This window comes from Mus musculus, chromosome 12 (assembly GCF_000001635.26).
Source record: "Mus musculus strain C57BL/6J chromosome 12, GRCm38.p6 C57BL/6J".
Classification (NCBI taxonomy): domain Eukaryota; kingdom Metazoa; phylum Chordata; class Mammalia; order Rodentia; family Muridae; genus Mus; species Mus musculus.
In genome coordinates, this window is record NC_000078.6 from 33,841,674 (window position 1) to 33,850,538 (window position 8,865).

Here is an 8,865-nt window from a genome sequence, read left to right on the forward strand (position 1 = left end):
GTATGTGTAGCATACATCTATGATGTATGTGTGGTATGTGGTTTATGTGTGAGTGGGGTGTGTGTGTGTGTGTGTGTGTGTGTGTTATGCTCTGTATATGTGCTGTATGTGCTGTGTGTGTGTTGTTGTATGTGTGATATATATGGTGTGTGCGGGTGCATGGTATGTTCTGTATGTATGTGTGATGTGTTCTCTGTGTCTGCTTTATGTGTGTGGTGTGTGCAAGTGTATAGTGTCCTTTGTGTCTGTGTTTTGTGTGCAGTGTGGTATATGTACCTGTGTAGTATGTGTGATGAGTGGATGAGGTATGTATGTTGAATATGATGTGCATGTGCATGTGTGATGAGTGTGGTATGCAGTTTGTGGACTCTGTGTGTGTTATTGTGGGGGCGTTCACATTTTGACTTTTTTTTGTCTTGCTAGTTTTTGTTTGTTCTGATTTTGTTTTGAGAAAGAGACTGAGACAGAGAGAGACAGAGAACAAACAGACATGAACTTGGTGGTAGGGAAGTGAGGAGGGTTTGGAAAGAACTAAGAGAGGGGGAAATAGGATCAAAATATATTTTGTGATAAATAAATTGGGTTTTCCTGATTGTTTGAGCTTTCCCACTAAGCCATATCCCAAGCCCGCTGAAGCCACCTTTGCCAGCTTCTGCCATAGTCTCTTAAGTATTTTCATCAGTGATTATCAACACATTTCCTCTCTACTATTCTCAACTCTTGTGCCTGTGAGTTATTTTAAGTCAGTTAATGGAAAGGATGAGACATTTATTAGGATCTCAAAGACAGAATGCACCTTCACTAGACTATGCACTTCACTGGATCAGTCTTTGATTTAGTTTGCTATGGTAACAGCACCTGAAATGGCAGGTCACATCTCCGGCTCTCAGTAAATGTTTGCTGCATCTGCTGATAGAATTGTGTTTTTTTAAAAGCATTTTTATATTTAAGAAAGAAAAAGATACAAGTATTTCCAGTTATAAGGATGCAAGTTGCATAAGAGAAACCATAAGGAATCTGTTCTTTTTTAGACGGGCTTTTGGCCACAGAAGTTAAACAACTCTGCCAGAGCATTCTTAGAGTGAAGATCTTTTAATGAGTTCGGTTTCCTCCTGTAACAAACATATCAATCTTAATACAATTAAATTAGAGTGGGATAAGAGCTCAAATGATGTAATTCTCAGGAATTCCTCATACACACTTGTTCTTAGTTAGGGTTTTATTGCTGTGAACAGACACCGTGACCAAGGCAATGCATAAGGACAACATTTAATTGGGGCTGGATTACATGTTCAGAGATTCAGTCTATCATCAAAGTAGGAGCATGGCAGCATTCAGGCAAGCATGGTGCTGGAGGAGGTGAGAGTTCTTCATCTTCATCTTAAGGCAGCTAGGAGAAGACTGACTTCCAGGGAGCTAGGATGAGGGTATTAAAACCCATGCCCATGATGGCACACTTCATTCAACAATCTCACACCTACTCCAACAAGGCCACACTTCCTAATAGTGCTACTCTCTGGGACAATTATATTCAAACCATCACAAGACTGCTAGGTTTTTCCCTAGAAAATTAAAGTAATACTTAGTTTACACTTAATTTTAACCACACTTTGAAAAGAATATGTAATATTCACATTGTGCATGTGTGCACATTGATGTGAGCTTTCAACCTACTTTTTGTTGTTTTTTGTTTGTTTGTTTTTGTTTTTCGAGACAGGGTTTCTCTGTGTAGTCTTGGCTGTCCTGGAACTCACTTTGTAGACCAGGCTGGCTTCGAACTCAGAAATCTGCCTGCCTTTGCCTCCCAAGTGCTGGGATTAAAGGCATGCACCACCACGCCCGGCTCAACCTACTTTTTGAAACAGACTCTCACCAAACCCAGAGCTCACTGCCTCTACATGCCTGAGATGTCCTCATGCCTTGGTCTCCCAGTGCTGTTCTTACAAGTATCACCAGCACCACACACCCAGCTTTTCTGTGGTGCTAGGGACTGAACTCAAGTCTTCAAATTTGCACAGTGAGCACTTTTACCAACAAGCTATCCTTAGACCAAAGTCATTATATTTCTCTTAAAACCATGAAAAGTATTTTGAAATTCAAGCAGTAAGTAGAAAATACAAAATACTTCCTAGAACGCCTGTGTCACAGTGGACCTTTCTGGGCATATTTTTAATGCCTCTTCATTATGTTTGAATTCAACTCTCTGTTAGTAGACAGAGTACACAAAACAGATAACAAAAGTCAAACTCCCTGGATAAGAAAGATGTATCTAGTTCCAGATTATTTTAATCCTTTAAGAATATTTTTATAGTCTTCATTCATTGATTTTAAAAGTATGAAATATTATTTATATATCTATAGAAAAGCATCACTATTAGGATACACAAATTAGCTTCTTGATTTATGTCATAATTGGAAACATAATAGAATTGTACTTAATGAACCTACTACTGTATTAGCCTATTTTTGTGGCCTCCCTCTAATAAACTGTACATTCTGATTGTTGGCCACCCATGCAACCACAGTGTCCCTTGAGCCTGTGGTGGCTTCTACAAATCTGAACCCTGAAGGCTGGACTAAACTTCCAAAAGAAAGGAACAGTTCACACTTGCCACACACAACTAGATCCACAACTGAAGAACTGTATAAGCAAGGTATTACCAAATTTGAGAAGTTTGTTGTCGTCCAAAACCATGATGTTTGCAGAAAAATCATGTTAGTTGTCTGGACAAGATTGAATAATTAAGTTTAATAAAATTCCCCTCAAGCACACTCTGACTGGGAGAAGGAGGAAGGAAGCCAGTGTCTGAAAATCTAACTACATTAAAGGAATGGCATATGAGAGATGAAATTCCCTTATTCACCCAGCAGAACCCTCTGGAGTGTTCCAGTGTAGCATCCCAAGGGAATGTGATCATCTACAGCCAGGTAAAATCACCTTCAGACTCTGAAACCTAAGTCTGAGTTCAGAGTGTTACTGGTCTCCTGTTCCTGGGGCTTATAAAATGAGACTAAAGTGAAAGCATGAATTGCATCTCCCAGCAAGACACCCTGACCCTATTCAGATGTGCTTCCTACATGCTATTGAATCCATTATACTATGTTATCTTCTGGTTCCCTGGGGTTTCCCTTTGCTTATGAACTTGAATAGAGCCAAGGAACAGGAGTGGATAAGTGGGTAGTAGCCATCATACCTTCACACATCACAACTAAAGGATCATCACCCAGGAGGGCCACATGCTGTCACTTTGATATCTAAATACCTAACAGGAAACTAGAGGAAGAAATTACACAGGCGGGGAGCTCAACTTTCTACTCACTGCTCCAACATGCAACCGATGGCAGAGACCCCAGGAATCATTGACCTGGAGTGCTAAGCTGACCTTAGTTAAATGCTCCAAATATGACTCTAAATAGGTCGAAGATTCCATGAGGTTTAGAACACAGAGTGGGAAACTTCCTCTCCATCACCTGACAATTTTTTCAAAACCCCTCAGCAGCAGTCTTAATTTCTCTGCCTTTTACCTGCAAAATGCCAGTATGCTCAATCAGTAGACAACATCCTTGCAAGTAGTCTATCACAAAAAATACCACCATTTCATACACCACTGCTACTGGAAGCAGAGCAAAGAATGCCATTACCCTAAATCAGTAGCTACATTTTAAAATAACCCACTAAGATTTAAAGGTTTGAAATAAAATCCCTTCTATGAAGCTCTATGCAGCTCTATGCCTGCTGCTCTTAAAACTACACATTAATCCAATTTGCAGAGTTGGTAATCTGATAAAAATAAACAAAGCTCGTATTTAGATATGAACTAAATTCCTCCATTTGCCAGAAGCAGCTAGCATTTACTCTGCTTTCCCAGTTAATGTGTCTATTTCAGGTTTTGTAACCACTAACATGCTTGAACATAACATGAAAAAGCCTAAAATTTCACATATGATAACCTTTCCTCAGCCGTCAAAATACTTTGCAATGTGATCCTCTTATTAGTTTTTAAAAAGTCGGGCTTTGGTTTACATTAGAAGTAGTATTTTAAAAGTGAAATTGCTGAATGGTAAGTCTGAAAACACATCAGAACGGGAACAGGAAAATTGGTGTAGGCTTGCCCTAAGCACACTGTTTTAATGCTGTTCCAGTGTGGAGCCTCCTTAGTCAACAGTTCAGTGCAAGGAGACTTCATCCAGCCTCCATTCTTCTGCTGCTGTTAAGCCTCTCTTTATCATCTGCATGCAATAAACATGACTAAAATGCAAAAGACATTCATTATATTAAATCTTTAATGATAGACTTAACACATAAACTCCCCACGAGGCAAAGGTTCTACCACTCACTCCTTAAAGATGAGTAAGCTAAGAAGATCCAAGACCATGAAAGCACACATGTGCACACACAGAGAGACAGGCAGAAACAGAGACCACGGTATGTTTCTACTACCACGCTGCACCTCATGTCATCCCTAGAAACAGAAAGAAGAGTAAAAGGATGCTTTCTGAGGCTGGAAAATATGAGAAAGAGGAAACTTTCCTTTAAATGAATAAAATGTTTCAGTGTTTCAGGAGGAAAAGAGTTCAGAAATTTCTCTACACAATACTGCGTTGATGGCAATTCTTTATTATACACATTGAAGAAAAAATAGGATCTCGGCGTCTGACTCCCGCTCTCACAGCCATTGCAGTACATTGAGCTCCATAAAGACAGCGCTGGAGCAAGGAAGAGCGGAACAGGCACTGGGCGACTCTGTGCCTCGAGGAGGAAACCAACTAAACACGGGCAAAGGAAGATCCTAAGACGCCGAGAAGCAAAATGTCCACATATGCATTCTTTGCGCAAGCCTGACAGAAGGAGCACAAGAAGAAGCACCAGGATGCTTCTGTCAACTTCTCAGAGTTCTCCAAGAAGTGCTCAGAGAGGTGGAAGACCATGTCTGCTAAAGAAAAGGGGAGATTTGAAGATATGGCAAAGGCTGACAAGGCTCGTTATGAAAGAGAAATGAAAACCTACATCGCCCCCAAAGGGGAGACCAAAAAGAAGTTCAAGGACTCCAATGCACCCAAGAGGCCTCCCTCGGCCTTCTTCTTGTTCTGTTCTGAGTACCGCCCCTAAATCAAAGGTGAGCATCCTGGCTTATCCATTGGTGCTGTTGCAAAGAAACTAGGAGAGATGTGGAACAACGCTACAGCAGATGACAGACAGCCTTTTGAGAAGAAGGCTGCCAAGCTGAAGGAGAAGTATGAGAAGGATATTGCTGCCTACAGAGCTAAAGGAAAACCTGATGCAGCGAAAAATGGGGTGGTCAAGGCTGAAAAGAGCAAGAAAAAGAAGGAAGAGGAAGATGATGAGGATGAAGAGGATGAGGAAGAGGAGGAAGATGAAGATGAATAAGTTGGTTCTTGTGCAGTTTTTTTTTTCTTGTCTATAAAGCATTTAACCCTCCTGTACACAACTCACTCCTTTTAAAGAAAAAAAAATCAAATGTAAGGCTGTGTAAGATTTGTTTCTAAACTGTACAGTGTCTTTTTTTGTATAGTTAACACACTACCAAATGTGTCTTTAGATAAGCCCTGTCCTGGTGGTATTTTCAATAGCCACTAACCTTGCCTGGTACAGTCTGGGGGTTGTAAATTGGCATGGAAATTTAAAGCAGGTTCTTGTTGGTGCACAGCACAAATTAGTTATATATGGGGACAGTAGTTTTGTTTTTGCTTTTGTTGTTGGTTTTTTTTTTTATTTTATTTTTGGGTTTTATTTTTTTCATCTTCAGTTGTCTCTGATGCAACTTATATGAAGATAATCATTGTTCTGTTAACTGAATACCACTCTGTAATTGCAAAAAAAAATTTAAATTGTGGCTGTTTTGTTGACCTTCTGAATACTTGTAAGTAAATACATTTTTTTTATAAAAAAAGAAAAAGAAAAAGAAATAGGATCTTCTTCATGTAGGGTGCCTCAGCCTTTCACATACCTATTCAATAATCTCGTTCTGCAAAGCCAGACACCCCTTCCCTTGACGCATAACATCTACCAGTCACTCCGTATGATCAATATAACCAGTTACGAATTTCTCACTTCTCTTTCTTCCTGCATTATTGTCATTGTCTCTGCTTTACTGTCACATTTTTCTTTGACTTACTCTAGAAGAATTTCATCAGTTCCAAGTCTGAATTCCTTAGATAACAAACTCCTTTGAATGAACCTTAAATGTTTTCCCGTGGCATGCAGTAGCCTGAAGAGTACGTACACGCCTTACCTCCTCTCCTGTCACTCCCTCTCCCTAACTAAGTTCCAGACACAGCAGCTCTTCAGACATCTCAAATAAGCCAGGTGCTGTCTAAAAGAGATTCTTCCCTGGCCTTCTCCCCTGAAAATACTTCTATGCACCAGTGAAGAATTATTTAATAAATGTCTGATCTTGGAAAACAATCTTCATGTGAAAGAGCCCAAAGAGTTTTCTTAAAATGAGTTCGTGGTATTAGGGAAATAAGTTGTTAAGTATTTGATTATCGATCCTACAAGTATGTAGCCTCATACTTCTGATCAGAATGATTTTGCTTGTCATTTTTACTGTCATCCAGCACAGGAACTACAGTACAGAACTGTCCAACGACTGAGACAAAAGAAATGATTGGTGGGCTAATGCTTCCTTAGCCTGAGGGCCCAAATTACAGCAACCAAGAGCACCAAAACTTCCTCCTTGCAGGTGAATTGTCAATTGTAGGCAGTAATCTATGGCTGCAGAAGACATTACATGCATTTGAATAATTCTACATTTTATTAAAGAAGTCAGAAAATTGCTAGTCAGCATGGAAGAATTATTTACCTTTAGAAAAATGAAAAACATCCTAGGAGGAAGACAGTTCACAATCTCAGATGTTGATTTTCAGGGAAATGTAGTTGATGTAAGCCATACAGAGTTCAGAAGAATACAGTACGTCTGAGATCATTTTCACACAGGTGACACCTAGTTTTTTTCATAAGAGAATGAAAAGCACCCAGTTTTTTCAAATAATTGTAAAAGAATGTTGAACATCTGAAAATTGGAAGTCATTATCGATCATAGATGAGGAGATGAACATTAGCAGCAGAGAGGCTCCTGCTAGGAAATGACAGTGGATTACGAATTGTTGGGGACTAGAGAGATGGCTCAGCAGTTAAGAGCATTGCCTGCTCTTCCAGAGGGCCTGAGTTTAATTCCCAGCAACCACATGGTTACTCACAACCATATCTAATGGGATCAGACGCCCTCTTCTGGTGTGTCTGAAGACAGCCACAGAGTACTCATATACGTGAAATAAATAAATAATTCAGGAGAAGGAGGAGGAGGAGGAAGAAGAGAAGAATTGTTCTGCTAACTAGGAGGAATAGATATGTGTCTAAACCAGCGCCTGAACTGTGAATGAAAGTTGATCATTAGCTATCAAGCTGCATGATTATTATCAATTATTCATGATGTTGAACTAACCTTAGTAGTATCAATTCAGAAGAAGTGTATGAATTTATAATGACTGTAAAGCCTTTGTTGGCAAACCTGGTGTAGTTTAGGAGCATTTCTAGGACTTTCTTTCCTTTCAGTTGAAGGTCATTAGTTTAGAAATGAATCAATAACAAGGAACTGGGATCACATCAGAGAGCAAGAATGCCAGCAGACTTGGAATTTTCCCAATAAACAATTAAGAGTTGCTGAAGTTGCTTGGAAAGAGAAGTAGATTTGCATTCTAACATTTAAATTACTTGCATGTACACTGAATTTATGGAATCAATTAAGTGTGACATAAAGACCTCCAGAATCTGCTAAAATGAAGCATTTTGTGGGACGTTAAAGATGAAGTACTAAATTTTGAATGGCAATAACCTTGCTAAGCTTTACTGAACCTTGGGATTATCAGAAAAATTCTGTAATACACTATATTTTGCTTCTTTATTGTTTAATCCATAATACCTAAGGGTACTAGTGAATATATATCTACATCAAATCCTGGCAGGATCGACACAGGAAGAGGCAATATGGCATTACTCATTAGAGTCAGCACAAATCTTTACCCACTGGTACTACCAATGAGGGTATGAAAACAGTAATATAATGTTTTGCGATGATGTACATATACATATAGCTGTCCGTCCTGAATTGTATCCATAGGAAAAAAATGGTATGGATTCTCCAGTTTGGAAGATATGTTAAAATCATATATAAATCTTTCTTTAGTGATTCTCAGCTTGGCAGCATCATGTAACAATTTTTTGACCCCTAACTAGAAAGGATGAGTCATTTTTAAGAAGATATTGTGGGCATAAAGAAAAAAATGAATTTCTCTTTCTAATAGAAACTTTCAATAAAATCATCATTTGCCCCAGAAAATCTAGTTGAATTGCTTCAAACAGCTCTATATATTCTGACCCAGGATTGTGAAGGTAGAGATGTTTTCTTTTTAAGCTAATGTTCAGCATTGAATACATTGGATTCAGGAAGCATGATCATTGTAGGACCTCTAAAATGGTCAGCATTTCAAACCATTTTCCATTGATGCCAAGAGACTGAATATCAAGTTAATTACTGGAAACAAGTAACACTATCCTGATATATATATATCACAGTGATGACTAACATGTATATAGAACTTGCTTTAAGTCAGGGAGTTTGCTAATGGCCTGATGGGTGTTCATCAGGTCTCATATTTTACAAACAGTCTCCTCACACCCCATCTTCAGAGTTTACTAAAGAGGAAAGAGACAAAATGATGTTAAATGACATAGGCAGCATTATACAGGAAGGAAATGACTACATGCAACTTTAGAACCAAGCAATCTGCTCTAGATTGCGTTCTCAGGCAGAAAGACTCAGTGCTTGCTTTAAACCAGCTCCT

General features: G+C 39.0%; 1 pseudogene; it reads left to right on the forward strand.

Moving 5' to 3' along the window:
- Gm9370 (predicted gene 9370) lies at positions 4,651 to 5,586 on the forward strand (annotated as a pseudogene).
- Positions 5,587 to 8,865: the final 3,279 nt, after the last annotated feature.